Source organism: Hemiscyllium ocellatum, chromosome 43 (assembly GCF_020745735.1).
Source record: "Hemiscyllium ocellatum isolate sHemOce1 chromosome 43, sHemOce1.pat.X.cur, whole genome shotgun sequence".
NCBI lineage: Eukaryota > Metazoa > Chordata > Chondrichthyes > Orectolobiformes > Hemiscylliidae > Hemiscyllium > Hemiscyllium ocellatum.
The window spans coordinates 14,073,492-14,093,701 of record NC_083443.1 but is presented as its reverse complement, the minus strand read 5'-3'; the positions used below and the strand labels follow the sequence as shown (position 1 = coordinate 14,093,701).

Genomic DNA, 20,210 nt, shown 5'->3' with positions numbered 1-20,210 from the left:
TTGTGTATAGACGGTGTCTTTTTCTTTCGCTGTGTTTTCGACTAGGGAATGAAATGGCAAAGGGACTGTTTTAAAATGAAGAACTGTGGAAAGAATTGCTGCACTTTTAGACAGCAGATTACTGAAACTCATTGTGAATGGTGTTTACACTGCTGCTTTGAACAAGCATTGAGGGAGGATATTTGGAGATGTGCTGGCACCAAGTGAGATTGGGCTGCTGATTGGTTTGTGGGGTTGTGACCAGTTGTGGATGACCAAGGCCATCAGGCTGACAACAATTACCAGATTATCTTCTAGGTAGCTGAACAGCTTGTGGGTGTGAGTGATATAGGCAAAAGTCTTCAGACTGCTACAAGAAGTAGATGGTGTGTCTTTCGCTCCCAGAAAACAACTAAAGATTCAAAAAAGCCAGTTTATTTTCACTAGCTGCTGCAATCTGTTGTTTCAACCAGGAACTAAGAGACTTTGCAGTTAGTGTAACAACAGCCTGTGCCTCCAATGAAGGGAAAAGAACTTGGAGAAAAGAGTCATACCAAACAGAAACACTCCCTTTGGTCCAAATCATTCATGCCGATCATGGTTCCCAAACTAAACTAATCCCACTTGCCTGCATTTGGCCCAATAGCACTCTAAACTTTTCCTATTTATTTATCTGTCCAAAGGTTGTTTAAACATTGTCACTGTGCCTACATCTACCACTTCCTCTGGCAGTTCATTCCACATTTGAACCATGTTCTATGTGATAGGCTGTCCCTCAGGTGTCTTTTAAATCTTTCTTCTCTCACCTTTAAAACATGCCCTCTATAACAGAAAATCCTGATCAGCAAAAGGACCATCTCAGAGAACCCTATGATCTGGGGTAATTGAACTGCTTTCCCACTTTTCATTTTCCCCTCCACCTATAATTCTAATTGTTTGTGTCTGTATATATGTTTAAGGTGAGGGCGAGGAAGGTTTATAAAGGTTTAGAGTTTAACCTAGTGGAGTTATATATTGACAGCTCATATCGGTTTTATCTCTGATTACAGTATACTTGTTTTGTAGAAAAAAAACTCAGTCCTTGTAGAGTACAGAAACCTTGACTACGTTTTCTGTTAGCCTAGGTCTAAATGACAGATATATTGGGGATTTGTTACAATTAGAATTGCAAAGGGAAAGAGAAGGAAGGCAAGACAGAGATAATATGTATGTCAGCTTAAAATGACACAGTTGAAAAAGAAGACATCAGATACTGATGCAGGTTTTGATGGGGAGAATTGGAGTCATCACTTAAAGTCAATAAGGAAATGTTTAAGTTTACCTAGCCCTGTACCAAAATTTGAGGAAAAGGATGCATTCTTTAAACCTTTTGAGAAAATAGCGACACAATTGAATTGGGTAAAAGAAGGCTGGATACTTCTCATGCAGGTTAAGTTGACAAGTTAAGCACAGGAAGTATATGCTTCACTGTTACAGAAGGTTCCTCAAGATCATGATGCTATTAAAAAAACTTAGCTACATGAGATAGTGCCTAAAGCACATAGGCAAAGTTTCCATAACTTAATGAAATGGGCTGGGCATTGAATTCAAAAGGGTAAAGCAAATAAATTTAGACAGATGGAAGTGAGCATTAGAAGCTGAAACGACTCATTAAGTCCTCTGAGAGATTGTGCTCTTACAGGAATTTAAAAACTGACTACTTTTTGTAATAAGGACTCATGTTGAGGAACATTGCAATTGCTAGACAAACAGCAATAATGGTTGATGATTATGAGCTCATCCATAAAACAAAAACCTTTCTCAGTCGTGTGACAGTAGATTGCGGCCATTACTAAAAACAAAAACAGGATATCAGTATATGTTTACAACTATGGAATTGACAACCTGATTTCCGTAAGGAACCTCTTCAAAGACCATTACAGCTAAGTTAACAGTGGAAAAGTTAACAAAAGCAGAAGTTGCTGGAAAAGCTCAGCAAGTCTGGCAGCATCTGTGAAGAGAAATAAAAAATAATGTTTCGGGTCCGGTGACCCGTCCTCAGCACTGGAACCGAAACGTTAAGTTTGATTTCTCTTCACAGCTGCTGCCAGACCTGTTGAGCTTTTCCAGCAACTTCTGCTTTTGTTTCCGATTTACAGCATCCGCAGTTCTTTTGGTTTTCATTTAGTGGAAAAGCTAACTCAATTTTTTTTTAACTCATTATGGACGCAAATTGAGAAACAATCTGATCAGAGTTCTAACTTCATGTCTACAGTTTTCCAGGAAACCATTGGCAGTTTGAGGATAAAACAGTTGAAGTTAACTGGGTTTTTTTCAGCAAAAATAGGTTGTTTTGGAGAGGTACCATCAGGCTTTTAAACTACGATTAAGATAAACTGTCATCAATAGCTAAAGGACTGGAACAAAGAATTAGATTTCTTTACTACCAGAGATTCTCCAAATTAATTTACTGGTAGTAAATAATCGATTTGACTAGATATTTGGCCATGAGATTAGAGGTCCACTAAATTAGGGAAAATCAAAGAGATGAATCCTCACTGCTGGATTATGCGTCCTTGTTTCTAGAGGGCTTTCAAGAGGGAATTCTAGAGTTTAGGACCTTGGCAGGTAAAAGCATGGCCACCAACAGCGGAACAATTAAAACCAAGAATTGCAGGAATGCAGAGATCTCAAAAACTTGTAAACCCAGAGGAGATTACAGAGAAATTAATGGGCAAAGACATGGATAAATTTGAAAAATGGTTTCCACGTGGTAAAGCAGAAGACTCAGATAGTCCAATTCAGTGTGTTTGTTTTTAAAGATTGTACGAAGCACAAAAAATTAAGAAAGAGCGAATATAAACCTCAAACATAGAATGCCAAGAGGCATGAAAGTAGTAATTTTGGAAATGACTCAAGCAATTTCAGGAATGAGTGGGTGGAAGAGGAGGGAAAAATGGGGGAAGAGCTTGCGAGAGGGAGAGAGGAAGACAGCAGGTCAAGAGAAAGTAGGTAGATACAGAGATGAGAAAAGGGAAGATGGAAAGGAAGAGAGACGTAGCAAGTGAAAGAAAGAGGAGGAAGAAATAGAGAGGAAAAGATGGGAGAAAGGAAAAGGGAAAGAAATAAGGGCAGGAAAAACGTATTCAGTGAAAACGTCTGGTGATATCCTCACAAAACTAGAACATTCTCAAGGGAAATACTATTACCACCTTGAGATGGCAGCTGCATTTGTCACTGTCAATGCCATTTCGGTTAATATTCAACCATAACAAATTTTTACAAAGCAAACTTGGGGTCAACTAATTGTTTATTTCTCCACCTCATGCCGTCTCACTCTGATTCAGAATCTTGTGGGTTCACATCCCACTCTCGAGACTTGAATACATCCTCCTCCAGGCAAACATTCCTTAGCTGTAGAAGAGAGTGTTTACTGTCAGAAGCATAATATTGTGGATGAGATGTTAAAGGGAGGCATGTAGGGCAGCAAAAGAGTATTTGAAAGCTTCACAAATGAAAATGAAAGAATGGGCAGACAAACATACAGTAAGCTGAACTTTTTAAGCAGGAAATGGCATTGCCTTTGCAAAGTGAACTTCTGGAAGCAACATTTGGTTACCCACACAAAATATTTAAGAAAAGTTAATAAAATAGCTTATCTGATAAACATTCCCGATCATAGGACATAGAATCAGTTATGTCACATGTTGAAAAAGTATATTTTTGCAAGGAAGAGAATAAGGAGAAACCAGGGCATCAGGTGGTAACAGACTGGAGGATAACAGAAACAAGACTGAGGTAGAAGGAGCCAGCTCTCCAAGTGAAACTCCTACAATTTGATTAGCTCTCAAAGAAACACTGGATCAGTTAGATACCGTGTTCTCACATGTACAGGAGGGACAACAGGAAGACCTTGCAAGACCATTGAGAAAATAGAAAGGTTATTTGTAAAGATACACCTGGATGTACGCTAGACATAGGACAGTAGGACCAATAAAGCAACATCCTTCTTGGTTAAGCACAGACAAACAAGCTCAGGTGGAACCAGAGATTTAGGATATACTGAAAATTCACTTTGTTGATTCTAGTGAAAGCAGCTGGAAGTTCACCAATAGCGTTAGTTCCTGAAGAGAATGGATCACCTAGATTCTGTATAGATTATAGGAAGATAGATGAGGTTATGAAGACAGATTTGTATTCTATTGCACAGATAGAAAATATTAACAATAGTGTTTAGTCTTTTATTCCTTTTTAAATGATGTACTGAAGGGTATAGAGTTGAAAATATGTTGCTGGAAAAGCACAGCAGGTCAGGCAGCATCCAAGGAGCAGGCGACATTTCGGGCTGAAGGGCTCATGCCCAAAACGTCGTCTGCTCCTTGGATGCTGCCTGACCTGTTGCGCTTTTCCAGCAACACATTTTCAGCTCTGATCTCCAGCATCTGCAATCCTCACTTTTCACTGAAGGGGTATAGCCAAGTGCCATTAACATTAAGGGCTTAAGAAATGTCTGCTTTTGTCACATCAAATGGGCTATACCAATATCTAGTTATGCTAAATTTCAAAGGTTTACAAATCAAGTCAAAGCTGAAGTCTGTCGCTGAGTAATTTATTTAGATGATGTTATGGTATACGGTAAATAATGAGAGACACGTAGAAGACCCTTAGAAGCTAAGCTGGTTCAGTGAAAAATGTAGTCAAAAATGAATATGTGAAAGCAAGAGGAACATGCCTAGGATATAATATAAGACAAGCTCAGGTGTTGTGAAGAACAGCAAAAATGGAAGTGCTAATAGGAGTCGGTTTCTAAAAAATAAATAGGAAATTATGAGATTTTTAGGAATTCGAGTTTTAATGGAAATTTGTTCTCAACTTCAGCACAATAATTGTGGAGGGAGATTGAAGAATGGAAACTCCAAGCAAGCAAAAGTAAACTACTTGTAATAAGTAGTAATTTTGTTAAGTACAGAAAGCTGATCCATTCATCCTGTCAACCTGAATCTAAAGGGCAGGTAAACTGGGGAATATAAACTGGTGCTTGGGCTTGATTTCCAGCATGTTACTGTTGGGGATAAAAAGTATGATGCAGTGGGTGACTTGCTCGTAGTGGTCTAATTTAAAAGAAAAATGAACTGCCACCACCTCTGCATTTAGAAGGTCAAAAGCCGAAGCAGTAACATTTGCAATCTCTTCCAGAGTGGTGGCAATCCTCTGAATGTCAACCTCAAGTTGAACGGTGGCCTAGGGAGGGGAGAAAATAGTTAAAAGGCGCTGAAAGGTAATCAGAGTTCAGTTTCTATGGGGTATCAGAGCCTCAAAAGGTAAAGTTTAGGAGTGGTAAAGCAAAGGGATAACATACCCTAGGACTACAAGACCAACAATTTGATAAATCGTTTGTCAGTATGGAGCAAACCCTGTGATTGAGGGGGAACATAATCTAATCAAGGATCATCTTTTTATCACCTCTATTATAAAACAGACCATGTCTATCTATGTTGTTAAGTGTAGTAAGAGTATCTTTCCATGAGGCAATCTGCCAAGTGAAGTTCGGTGTCTAAAAAAACCTGAGCATGATGAGGCAGCAGACAATTAATAAGTGTTTGGTCAGCCAGTTTCTCATTGTCCTCTAGCCGCCGACTAGTCACAAAATAACCCACTGACTAGTCACAAAATAACCCACTGACTAGTCACAAATAAATCCCGCTGATTAGTCGCAAAATAACCCACCGACTAGTCACAAATAAATCCTGCTGACTAGTCACAAATAAATCCCACCAACTAGTCGCAAAACAACCCACCGATTAGTCGCTAAATAACCTGACTAGTCGCAAATTAACCCGCTGACTAGCCACAAATAAATTCCGCCAACTAGTCACAAAATAACCCACTGATTTGTCGCAAATAAATCCTGCCGACTAGTCACAAATAAATCCCACCAACTAGTCGCAAAATAACTTGTCGACTAGTCGCAAATAAACCCGCCAACTCAGGTAGGTTGTACAAAAAGGAGAAAAATTGAGAGAAGGGAAAAAAAAGGGGGGGGGGGGAAATGTCCAGAAACCACGTGAAATAGAGGTCCTGACATCTATGCCAACCATTGGGGATAGAAAATAATAATGCAGTGAGTGATTTGTTCATAGCGGTCTAATTTAAAGAAAAATGAATCGTGTCACACAAACCTTGAGATATTGACTGTTTATTTGTGAGCTCACGGGGAGAGAGACATCAACCTAATGGTCACAAGTCACTCCGAAGAGATGCAGAGATTATATAGGTTACAATAATTTAACAATTAGCAAACTGTTAATTGTAGTATAATGAGTAAATGGTCACTTTGCCAAGTCACTAGCCCCAGTAATGTAGTGTCTGGACAGAACTAGTTAGTAGCTGATAAGCAAGTGTTAGTATTACAGTAGAGTCCTGTAAAAAGAACAGCATTCCCATGGCGGGAAAGAGTTCACTATCAAGTGCTAGTACCATTGCAAGGCAAGCCACATCACTGAGCCTGGGAATGCACAAACTTAACAAGCAGACACTAATATGAGATTTAAAATGGATTCCAGGCTTTTGATATGTGACAAGATGGCTGCTTTGGCTATAACTAATCCCCCACAGTTACCCAGTGAGATGTAATGTAAACATCCTCCAGAGATTTATCCCTTTACATGGAGCTAATATTTTCTTTTTTTCTATGCTTTTCCTCATATTAACCACCTTGTACACTTAAACTTCTTTTTAATCCTTCAACTGGAAAACTTCTGTATGTATGATTTCATTTTTCATCCAAAGTGGATTAGTCTCCACACAAATTGTGCTTCGGCGGGTCGGTGTGGACTTTTTGGGCCGAAGGGCCTGTTTCCACAATAAGTAATCTAACCTAAAAAAATGGGCGGAAGGGTTAAGTATCGAGTCACAAATATAACTGAGGATGACTCAGGTCTCAAAGCACAAACTCAAAAAGCATCTTGTGCCTGATCCATGAATTAACATTGTACGATGGACCATGATAGGGATAATTTTCTTTGCATTTCAAATAATTTACAGTCTGTCTCAGTTAAAAGCAAAATGAGAACTGTTCAGTATTTCATAAATGCAAACTGATTTGTCCAACATAATCCAAATAAATAGGTAACAGCCTATTCCAAAAATCCCAAATTAAGTTACCATTTGTTTATTTCACTCAGTTGTGTTAAAAGGACTGATCATTGTCAGCATTTCTGACAGATTAATTGCATCTGACTCGAACACTGTACCTAGTATCATTTGTTACATCTGTACACATGAGAGTCAGACACACTGACATTTTTGCTGTAGAGATAGCAACAGTTGTTTGCTGGTCTTTTCTGCTTTGGCAGCTGAGTGATCTATAGGTGCAGAAGCGCTATGGATTTGTAGAAGTATGTGTCAGGCAAACAAAAAAACATGTTTTCCTCTTCTGACGGACAAAAGTTATCTGCAGGCAATGCACCTTCAATGGCAAAATTCAAAACCTAAGTGAGACCGATTTATGGCCTCAATTAATTACCGATGAAGGTTGATGGATTTATAAAGGATTTTCTTAAGGTTTATTGCAGACTTATGAGATATAAGCAAGTGTCACTGTTCACACGAGTAGAAACATGCAAAACAGGGAAACCACTTTGTAAGTGCATTCACTTGTATCATTAAGTGTAACAAATGGCAGAAAATCTTTTCCTGCATTAAGAATATATTTCAAAATCCTTTGCATTGGATGTTATTGCTTATATTGAAATAGTGGCAGCATATCAAAAATGGTTATGAAGCAGTTTTGGATATTCTGAGGATTTTCTGCAGTGCAATATAAATGCATAATTTCATAAGCTATTAATATGATTAATAATCTTTCATCCAGATCTATTCCAAAAGTACATTGTTGCACACAAACATAGAAGAACCTGAAAAGGAGGAAGGCAGCAGGGACTGAAATATCTTTAGTGGCAGCTTTCTTTCAGTTTGGTTGAGAGTTATTTTATATCATTGTTAACTGCACAAAAACTTGAACATTCCATTCAACCTAATATAAAAGCTTTCAAATAATTTGCCTTGGAGAGGTAATTTGCCTTGGATTTGGGGATATCTGAAAAATTGGCTTTGATCTTCAAGCAAGAGCTCATTTTTTTCAAAAACGCACTGGTGGAACCCTATCAATCATTTTACTGCTAGTCAAAGGTGACACTTTTTTCCTCCTGCCTGGAAAAAATTCTGAATTAAGACAAACAAACAATGATATCCAAACATTCACTAAAAATAAGTTGGGAGTGTGAATCACAAGCATCTCTTAAGAGATGGTGTCCACTTTGGTCAGTGTAACATTGACACAAAAGTTCTTTGTTATTTCAGAAAAAAATAAATTCTACATACTAACACAGATAGACAGGGTAACTTGTTTAACACAGCAGGCAAGTAAACACAACACTGCTGAACATGGTTCTCCATCTCCTTTATCTATAGAAGATGCCGTTCATTATTATGTAAGCTGAATGATTTACTGCGAAATCAGCAAAGATTCTCCCGCATGGGCAGAATTTTGAAAATAAAAATCGTTCTCGAGATGTGAGGATGGCTGGCATATGCAGCAATTATTACCTACCCCTAAATGCCCAGGGTGAGCCGCATTCTTGAATTGCAGCTGTATATGGTGTGGGCAAAAACCAAAATGTCACTAGGAGGGAATTTAACATTTTGACTGGGTGCCAGTAAAAGAATGGCAATACAATTCCAAGATGGTTTGTGGTTGGAGGGGAACTTGAAGATGGAGTTGTCTTGATGCATCTGCTGCCCACATCCTTCTAGGAGCAGAGGTCATGAGTTTGGAAGGTCATGCTGAGTGCATCTTGTAGATGGTAACATCATTACCACTACATGCTGGCCATTGAAAACTGCCAGGATGTTGATCATGGTGAATTAAAAGCAACACTTGCTATGCAATCACATGCTCACTGGTGCTCAATTTGGGTTCCGTCAGGCTGACTCAGCTCCTAACCTCAGTACAGCCTTGGTTCAAACATGGACAAAAGAATTGAATTTTACAGCTGTGGTGAGAGTGACTGACACTGACATCAAGACAATATTTGACCGAGTGTGACATCAAAGAACTCCAGCAAAACTGGTTTCAGGGGTAAACTTTGCACTGGTTGAAGTTCTACCTGCACAAAGGAAGATGATTGCGGTTGTTGGTCTGTCATCGCACCTTTAGGACATCTCTGCAGATGTTCCTCAGAGAAATGTCCTACGTTTAACCATTTTGAACAGCTTCATCAATGGTCTTCCCTTCATATGGTCAGAAGTGGGATGTTTGCTGATGTTTGTATAATGTTCAGCATCATTCACAACTCCTTAGATACTGAAGCAGTACATGTCCAAATGCAGCAAGACCTCGACATATCTCTCTAAGGTTTGGGCTGACAAGTAGCAAGTAACACTGGTGCCACATAAGTGCAGGGTAATAGCCATCTCCATCAAGAGAGAATCTAACCATTGCAGTTGATATTCAATGGCATTACTATCATGAAGCTCCCGTTATCAACATCTTAGGAGTTACCATTAACCAGAAACTAAAGTAGATAAGCCGTGTAAATACTGTGGTTACAAAACCAGGTCAGAAGCCAGGAGTCCTGCAGCAAGCAATTCACCCCCGGCTCCCTAAAGCGTGTCCACAATCTACAAGGCATAGGGGCAGGAGTGTGATGGAATACTCCCCACTTGTGTGGCTTAGTACAGCTCCAATAACACTTTATAACTATCCCGGACAAGTTGATTGGAATCACATCCACAAACATTCTCTCCTCCCACCACCAACACACAGTAAGAGCAGTGTGTATCATCTACAAGATTTAATGCAGAAATTCACCAAGGATTTTTTGATTGCATCTTCCAAACTCATGGGGCACTACTGTCTGGAAGGGTGCGGACAGCAGACACATGGGAAAACCACCACCCTGCAAGTTATCCTCCAAGCCATTCACCACCTTGACTTGGAAATATATCACCATTCCTTCAAAATCCCTCCCTAACAGCATCATGGGTGTACTACATCAAATGTACTGCAGTACTTCTATCACCACTTTCTCAAGGGCAACTAGGGATAGGCAATAAATGCTGGTCTAGCCAGCAACATCCACATCCAACAAATGAAATGAAAATAAAATTGCCTCAATAATAATGCTATTGAATGCCCAGAGATGGTCATTGTTGGCACAACTGTCACCTAGCAGCTTTCAGCACAAGCTTTTATGTTGTCAGGATTTCGTTGCATGCAGGCACAGACTGTTTCAGTACCTGAGGAGTTACAAATAGCACTGAACACTGTGCAAGCATCAACAAGCACCCCCACTTTTAACTTATATTGGAGGAAAGGTCATTTCTCAAATAGTTGAATATGATCAATAGGATAATACCCTGAAGCTGACTTGCAAGAATTTGTTGGGATGAGATAAATGACTTTAACATACAACTACCTTCCTTAGTATTTCCCCAACCAGTGGATTTTCCCCCCAACTACTGACTGCGATTTTATTGGGGTTTCCTGATGCCCACACGTCAAGCACTGAGGAATCAGAACTATGAGAACATAGAAAGCATGGTTAGTAAGTTTGCGGACAACACCAAAATTGGTTAAAGACAAAAAGAAAACTGCAGATGCTGGAATCCAAGGTAGACAAGCAGGAGACTGGAAGAGCACAGCAAGCCAAGCTGATGCTGCCTGACTTGTTGAGACAGCAAAACTGAGGGACAATAGACAGTGAAGAAGATTTTCTAAGAATACAAAGGGATCTTGATTAAATGGGTCAATGGGCTGAAAAATGGCAGATGGAGTTCAATCTGAATAAATGCGAGGTTTTGCATTTTGGTATAACAAACAAGGGGTAGGGCTTATACAATTAATGTACAGCCTTGGGTGGTATTGTAGAATAGAGAAACTTAGGGGTGCAGGTACATAATTCTTTGAAGTTTGCATCACATATAGGCAGGATGGTTAAAAAGGTGCTTGGTACATTTGCCTTCATTGCTCAGTCCTTTGATACAAGAGTTGGGAAGTTGAGGTTGTACAAGACATTGGTGAGGCCTCTTCTGGAGACTGAGTCCAGTTCTGGTCACCCAGTAACAGGAAGGATATTATTAAGCTGAAGAGCATTCAGAAGAGATTTACCAGGGTGTTGCTGGGTATGGAAGGTTTGTGTTATAAATAAAGACTGGATTGGCTAGAACTTTTTTCACTGCAGCGTAGAAGGGCGAAAGGCAACCTTATAGAAGTTCATAAAATAATGAGGGGTATTAATAGAGTTAATGGCAGCTGTCTTTTCTCGAGGATGGGGGATTTCTGGACTTGGGGACACAATTTTAAAGTGAGAGGAGAGAGACTTAAAAAGACATGAGGGGCAATATTTTTACACAATATTGGTTCGTGTATGGAATGAACATTCAGTGAAAGTGGTAGATGTGAGTACAATTACAACATTTAAAAGATATCTGGATAAGTATATGAATAGGAAAGGTTTGGAGGGATATGGGCCCAGAGCAGACAGATGGGATTAGTTTTGTTTCAGGTTATGTCCAGCATGGACTGTTTTGACCAAAGGGTCGGTTTCTGTGCTGTATGAGCCAAATGACTTGACAGTTTTCCTCTCGAAATACATATTATAAAAGTGTATCATGAAAAGGCAACTCTTTCAGCCTGCAGTGAGTCACCAGTAATAGATTAAATCTATGAAACAATTGGAGTTCTGACATAGAATGTTGGGATCAGGCTGTACTCTTTTGGTTGCTGATATATGAGAACTCGAGTAAACATGAATGAGGCGGTTGATGTTACAGTGCGCTCTTGCATCATTGTCACATTTCATCTTGGCATTCAGCAATTTTGAAGTCAAGTGGAAAAACTAATCCTTACATGCTAAAACTTTGGTTGGAATAAAAACCACTTGTCCAGCAATTAATCAAAGCAGCTAAATCAGTTCAGTGAATAGGAATACTCAATAATATGCATGCTGATGTACAGAAAGCTTAAATTTCTTACATTGTATGGGATTACAGTATGAGGGAGGTGAGGGCCTTACATGTCACAACTATGTCTAATAACCCTTAGAATCATAAAATTCCCTGCATTTGGAAGCAAGCTATTCAGCCCATAGTTTCTATATCGACCCTCCGAAGATTATCCCACCCAGACCCATCTTCCTATCCTATCCCTGGAACTCTGCATTTTTTTATGGCTAATCCCAACCCCTACTCCCTGCCACCTAGTCTGCACATCCCTGAACATTATGGGTAATCTAGCATGGCCAATCCACGTCATCTGCACATCTTTGGACTGTGGGAAGAAACTGGAGCACCCGGAGGAAACATTCACTGACAAGGGGAGAATGCACAGACCCCACATAGTCGCCTGAGGGTGGAATCGGATCCAGCTCCCTGGTGCTGTGAGGCAGCACTGAGCCACTACACTGCCCATTGGCTTTAAATTTTATAATTTTTTTAAATTTGAGGACCTGGTTCCCTTTAAATGATACAGAATATTTTGAATATTCACACGGTGGCACAGTGATTAGCACTGCTGCCTCACAGCGCCAGAGACCCGGGTTCAATTCCCGCCTCAGGCGACTCTCTGTGTGGAGTTTGCACATTCTCACCGTTTCTGCATGGGTTTCCTCCGGGTGCTCCGGTTTCCTCCCACAATTCAAAAATGTGCAGGTTAGGTGATTTGGCCATGCTAAATTAGTGTTAGGTGAAGGGGTAAATGTAGGGGAATGGGTCTGGGTGGGTTGCGCCTCGGCAGGTTGGTGTGGACTTGTTGGGCCGAAGGGTCTGTTTCCACACTGTAAGTAATCTAATCTAAAAAGCATAAATGAATAGTTGGTCTTTAAGGGAAAATGTTGGAATAAGTCAAATAAGATCAACACAGCACAGGTTTCAAGGAAGCACTAAATTATTCATGAATTACTACAAAATTAAACTTAAGGTTAGAAAATGAACAGATCTTTATACTGTATTGGTCGCAGGTAATCAAGCAAAGAGTCTGGTGGGCAAACATGGATATTTGATGATCACTAGGTCCTCAAAGTTCACCACCCTAGCTAGTAAAAGATAAAAAATGTTCTTTCAGGAAATATGAAATATTTGCATTTGCAAAAGTAACGGTCAGGTAATCTGTCTGGTGCAACTTACTGAACGAGTAAATAATGTACAGGTTGTTCTGCCAAAACACGTATTTCGTTGACATGATTGACAAACTGGGAACACTGTTTCTAAAGTGCGAACTTTTAAGACCAGCGATAACTGTAACACAATTACATCGCCAATACCTCACATGCTGTTTCTAAAGCATGATAATGCAGGGTTACACAAGAATGCAACCATCACATTATAAAAGAACTACCTGTATCTCTTAGTGGGATGACGAACCAGAGTCCTGATGAGCAAAACAGTAAATTTGTCTGAGAACGAGCAACAGAAAATAGAGGAATGGAGATGTGGGTGGGAGGGCAGTAGTGAGTGTGAGAGCGAGAGAGGGAGGTGGGTGTGCCAGGGGTTTCAGCACATTTTGTTTAAGTTTAATTTCCAATAATTTATGCCTAACTCTTCATATAGCAGTCAATGAGCAATAGACAAGTTCTATTATCCATCAGTACATCCAGGTGAAGAATGATCTAGACTCGAAATGTTAGCTTGCTCTCTCTCCTTGGATGCTGTCTGGTCCACTGTGATCTCCAGCATTTGTTTTCAGTCAGGAAATATCGTAACACCTGCTCCTTAGGAAGATGAATAAGGAACTAATAAAGAAATTAAGTAAAGTTACTAATGCAAAGTCCCTTAATCCAACACTGAAGATATCTGAGAAATGGCAAGATATAAGAAAAGCCTTTTCTGAAAGAACTGTATTTTGTTGAAAGCATTACTAATTATTTTATGCAAATAATTTGTGTACAGTTGTATTTTTCATATAAACATTCATTTATATCTGAGAATCAAAAATTCCAAGCCAAAACAAGTACTTGCATAATTGGTCACAGATACATTGTGCAGCTATATCTGTCCATTCCCACTGCAACAAAACTGTTTTCATTTACTGGCAACACAAAGATGGAAACATTATAAATCTTGATAAGTTCTGAAAAAGTGCAAGGCGATATCTCAAGATGACAGTCTCTCACTCCAAATATGAAAGTGTAACCCAAGCCCAATGCCAGGAATGAAAAGTCTACAGTGTGTTTTGAAAAAGCTTCTCCTATCCACACACTCTAAACAATTAGGATTTGGCAGTGGAGGATATCTGGCCTCACTTATTGGCACTGCAGTGCAGTTCAAACTTGGCACTGTAAGTTGGGGTGATTAGCTGCAAACTGATTATGTAGCTACCTATTGGAAACTGAAAGTATTATATAAGCACAGATACAGCCTTCAGTGGGAAAACCACTGAACCTTCTCCATTTCCTCCTGGATTAGTGCCACAGCGTCCGATCAGTTCTCATTTCTCTTCAATGAAGGCAGCTTATGTTTACACAGGCAAGGACATGACAAAGTATTAAATAAGCTCTTTGCACTCCAGAATAGTGAATGAGTGGAAAGGCACAAACCATGTACAGCTTCTTTTTCCTTCAGTCGCTAACACTAAGTGATTTGATTGAGATTATTTAGCAGTCTGACGTTTCACAAAGCACTACATTCTCATTCGTTATTACTTACATTCTTTAACTTGAAATGGTGGATAATAATGTAACAGGGTTCGACAGGATAAACACAGGAAACATGTTCCTGATAACAAAACAGCCCAGAGCAGTCCTTTAGGACTACAATAACGAGAGATTTCTTCACTCAGTGTGGTGAGTCTGCAGAATGCTCTGCTACAGAAAGTACTTATGTATATCATACAATCCCTACTACACAGAACAAGGCTATTAGGTCCATCGAGTCCACATCTGCCCTCTGAAGAGCATCCCATCCAAACCAACCCCTTACCTCATCCTGTAACCCCACATTTACGTTGGCTAATCCACCTAACCTATGTATCTCTGAACACTATGGACATTTTTGAGATTAAAACATTGAATGGTTTCAAGGAGGAATTAGGTACAGTTCTTAGGGCTAAAGGGATCAAAGGTTATGCATGGGGGGCAAGTTGTTACTGAGTTGGACGATCAGTCAAGATGATATGAATGGTGGAGCAGTCTCAAAGGGTCAAATGCTCCTGTCTTCGATGTTTCTATGAATGTATGGCTTCTTAAAAAGCCTGATGTAAATAGGTGACTTTCTCAAACTGAAACCCATGGAACATGGCAAGAAACAAAGCAATAGCAACATGGTACAAAATTGACCAGGACTGAAAAGTTGTGATGAATTTTTATGATTTTTTATTCCAGAAGGAGTGTCACTGTGGTGTTTCAAGATTCAGTACCAGTTTCATTGTGCTGAATTTTAATTGCCCTAATTTGGGGTAAATGGTCCACTTTTCAACTTGTAGACAATTTGGAACTTAGAAGTGAACACAGAAGATGATGAAGACAGAACTTAAGAGGTCATACATGTGGATTCTTAACAGGTAAAATTTAACATAGGGAGGTAAGAGGTGATATACATCTGTAGCAAGAATGAGTACAACAGTTCAAGCTAAATGGGACAATGTTAAAGGAGTTGAAAGAATAAGGGGGCCTGTGGTGTCTGTGTAAAAATCTACCAAGGTGTAAAATTGGTTATTCGGCCCAACAAGTCCACACCGACCCTCCAAAGAGCAACCCATCCAGACCCATTCCCTTACCCTTTCACCTAACACTACGGGCAATTTAGCATGGCCAATTCACCTAACCTGCACATTTCTTAGACTGTGGGAGGAACCTGGAGAAAATACACACAGGCACTGGGAGAATGTACAAACTTCACAAAGACCGTCGCCTAAGGCGGGAATTGAATCCAGGTCTCTGATGCTGTGAGGCAGCAGTGCTAACCACTGTGCCACTGTGCCTGTTGGAAGATAAGGTAAGAGCAGTCCGAACTTTGAAGGCTGGCTTGAAGAAACAAAGCCTTACTACATGTCAAGGTGTCACAGTTCTTATTTGATTGTAGGACTACCCCATGTGCAACTGCAGAGAATACACTGATCATCACTAATGGGTAGAACACTCCACACCAAGTTGAGTCTGATCTCCCTGGACGGTGGGGCTGAGGTAAAATGGCACATTGTTGGACACAAGATTCTGCCAAGTGAGTTTAATACGGGGGTGATATTTGGTGCAAGAATCAAAGAAATAGGCCTGCGTGGTTAAGACACGTGGTCAACATGAGGTTATAACGCTAAGGTTGTCGCGATGATCTTGAACAAGCAGGTGGATCATATGAAAGCCGCAAATTCGCAAAAGGAACGGGAGTGAAATGTGCCCTGCTCCTCGGAACCCTCGGAAAGGCTGCCAGAACACATGGGTTCACCTGCTCCATCAAGCGCTGGCGAGTCCTCAATTAGCGATGACATGACGGATGCCGCTGCCTCAACGCTTATCATGCGGAAAAAGAGTGTGATAATCAACTGAGGTGCTCCTGGAACACGAGGCGCGCTGCTGTATGTTGCACACTGCTCGTACTGGACACTGAGTCGAAAGAACCTGACCCAGTGCTAAAACACCTCAGGAGGTGCTTCAAGAAAATGTATCAGCATATGTCCGTAAACTCGGAGGGAGAAGTATGTAACAAGGTCAGCCAGCTGGACTTCATAGAATGAGTTCCCTGATTGATGCTGTTAATCTGGTCCATTCACGGAATTCTGACTGATGGATAATAAAAGAAAGTGTCAGAGATCCTGATATTCTGAAAGCTGACTCTGAAAAGGCAGGACTAAAGTCGAGGACTGTGCAGATGTAAATAAAGAGTGACAGGATACCGCCCGATGGAGTTATTTTAGTGTCAGCTTGATGTCGAGCTTTGAGCCAGGAAAGGTCATTGTCGTCCTAAGAGCAAGGAGAGGATGGAAAGTCCCACCTACTGCCATCACTCCAGAAGCACTATTTCCTCTGCTGGATAGAAAGCTCTGACACAAAAGATGGGAATGATGCAAAAATCACAATGTAAGACCAAAAGGAGATTGCATCAACTTGGGCATCTGATCCTTAGTGGCACGAGGAAGGTCTTTGCAAGGGACACAGTATATCTTCAGTGGAGGCTTATCAGTGGTCGGCTTGACCTTATTCCTACATTGGGCTCGGGGCAATGTAGAGACCAGCAAGCAAGGCTCTACCCAACTTCCATGAATCTCTCAGAAACATTTGATACAGTGTGTAGGACAGGGCCTATACTGGTACTAGAGAAAATCAGCTGGGTCCCCTAGTTTCCCAGTCTCTCTCAATCCGTCAATGTGAACATGCACAGTGCCATTCAGTTCAGCAACTTCACCTTTGGCGGTTTGGAAATCAAGAATGTGGTGAAACAAGGCGGTGTCTTGGCCCTTACTCCATGCCTTTTTCCCCCTCTATCATCTAAACTGCTGATTTTCCTGTCAACAAAAATGGAATGTGCCTCCTCCGACAATCATGTTGGAAACTCCTCAACCAATTAAGATTGAAAGCCAAGGCAAAAGTGTAACATACCCTGATTTGAACATTTCTTTATATGGACAATTCTGCACTGATTACTTAAACAGAAGATCAGCTCCAAAGTCTTGTGGATCATCAGAATATGGGTCGCGAGTGTAGTGCTGGAAAAGCACAGCAGGTCAGGCAGCATCCGAGGAGCTGGAGAATCAACGTTTCAGACATAAGCCTTTCATCAGTTTCCTGACGTCAATTCTCCTGCTCGTTGGATGCTGCCTGACCTGATGTGTTTTTCCAGCACTACACGCTCGACTCTGATCTCCAGCATCTGCAATCCTCACTTTCTCTTAGATCACCAGAATGTGTCATGTTCTTCATCAGAATCAGTGTCAAGTAGTTATGGAACAGGGTGCTGTGTCTCTGCCTGTGAAGCAGTCAGCACTTTCTAATACTTATAGTCTGTGGCAATAGACAGACAGCCTGTTGAACAAGAGCTATATTGGAGAGACTCTGGTCAACAAACAAAACTGTCAAGAAAAGCAGGAAACCGACCTGCGGCTTAAGATGCTTATTTACAGGGTTTAGTCTCAGCACATTTCCATATGATAGAGAAACCTGGAAATCTTTCACATATACTAAAAGGTTCAATAATATCCATCTCCATTATCTTTTTCTTAAATATTTCTTCATGGGTTGTGGACATCACTGGCTAGGCTAGCATGGATTACCTATCTCTAATTACCCAGAAGGCAGTTGAAAGTCAAACATATTGCGGTGGTTCTGGAGTTAGATGTCAGCCAGAAAAGGCTGATTTCCTTCCTTAAAGGACACTAGTGAACTCAGGGGTTTTTACAACAATCGACATGATCGCTCTTGGGCTAACTCTTTCTTTTATTCCAGATTTTGATTGAATTCAAATTTCACTATCTGCCTTGGTAGGATTCCAACCCATGCCCCCAGAACATTCATCTGAAGTTCTGAATTACTAGTCTGGTGACATTACCACTAAGCCACTACCTCCACTTGTCTGTGTTGTCAGTTTTGCATGGAATGACGTAGCCATGAATGAAGCAGATCTTAATAGGGCAAACATGCCAGCTTGATCGTGCTTCTTTGGCTTAAACACTGATTGAAGATGTTGTATCTCCAAGGGTATACGATATGTGGACTTGGCCCATGCCAGTAGATCAATGGGGTGTGGAGAGCTCCAACTCAAGAATGCTGCTAGCAGATATATAAACGCCCTCAACATAATGATGACAAGTGAAAAACTCCACCTGACCATCGATGGAAATGGCAGCACAAGCTTTGGGCGGGAATTTGCCATCATGATGGCATATTGTTTCAGAAGCTGCAAAGCAGATCCCAACTCCGCAAACAAGGTTCAGCAGACATTACCTTGTACCGACAGACAAAGCGAACTTCATGTAATGCAGATCCAACAGACTTTGCGTTTCCAGAATTTTCTAGCTCAGCCATCAAAAGAAGTGCAGCACATGATCCCCTCTGAACTCTCAAACATTCACAGGTTGCATTGCCGTGCTCAAGTAGTGTTCTTCAAGCTGAGCCAGACTGGTGAGGTGTTCACTTCCATCGGAATACTCTGCAATTCATATGGTCCACTTGTAAAGCCAGTTGGAGCGCCTGTTGAAGTCCAGTTGGGCTTCAGCCAAAGGCATTTTTGCACAATTACATCATTAATTCCATTTAGCAAATGGTCTCTAAGTATCTCATTGAGGGTTAAACCAAAGACACGTGCTTCTATCAGTTGTCTTAACCTAGTCAAAATCCTGATACAGATTCCAATGGTTCTTGAATTGCCAAGTAAAAATAATAGTGTCTCAGAATTAGAAGTGACCTGAGGGTCATAATATTCCTTAGCTATGTCCATCAATTCTTGAAAGGTTTTGCTGTCTAGTGCCTGAGGGAAAGTTAGGCTCCTAATAACAGCAAAAGATGCAGCTCCACAGGCTGTCAGGAGAATTACTTATTGCTTTTCGTCTGCCACAATGTCGTTTGCCCAGAAGAAATAACTCATGTTTTCCATGGGCTGGGCCCAAACCTCGATAACAGTGTCAAATGAGTCAAGCTTCACAAACAATGGCATGATGTAAGAAATGCTTACCCCAACTCAATTAGACTGTTATGAGCGAGTTTATTTAGGAATGTGCTTTAGTCTCGCCGCCACTGAAATAACTCCACAGATGTCAGTATCCCATTACTTATATTGAACAAGAACAGTCCTTGACTTTAGCACTACCTCTTCGAAGTCAGCTATCAAAGTGGCAGTAACTGTGATATTCCTTTTTTTTATATTTTCTTTTCTCTTCTTTGTGATCATTTCCCCCCAGCAGCCATGCCGTGTGTGTGCAGATGTCAGACACATTGAAAAACAACAAGTGTGTAAATCCTTATTTATGTACCACCACCAGGAAGAAAGGAAACACCCAAGTGGCCAGTGACAAGCAGTGCCCTTCTCAGAAGGCAATGCTGTGTGATCAAACAGTGAAGGGGAGGGCAGGGATTAAATCAAAATAGAGTTGGAAGGGCATGATATTCCTTTTTTTTAATGTGTGTGTAATCTCCTGTTTATTTTTTTTAACTCCCATAATACCGCCTAACTGCGGTAGTGATGATTTTTTCCCCCAGCACCAATGTTGTGTGTGCGCAGATGTGAGACACAATGAAAGATGTAATGTGCACGAATCTGTATTCAGTTTC

The 20,210-nt window shown here is 40.6% G+C and overlaps 1 protein-coding gene across 5 annotated transcripts in view; it reads right to left on the bottom strand.

Annotated features, from left to right (window-relative positions):
- The window catches only part of LOC132835030 (A disintegrin and metalloproteinase with thrombospondin motifs 14), a 207,828-nt gene that overhangs the window by 54,386 nt on the left and 133,232 nt on the right, over nucleotides 1-20,210 (bottom strand). The window lies entirely within an intron of this gene.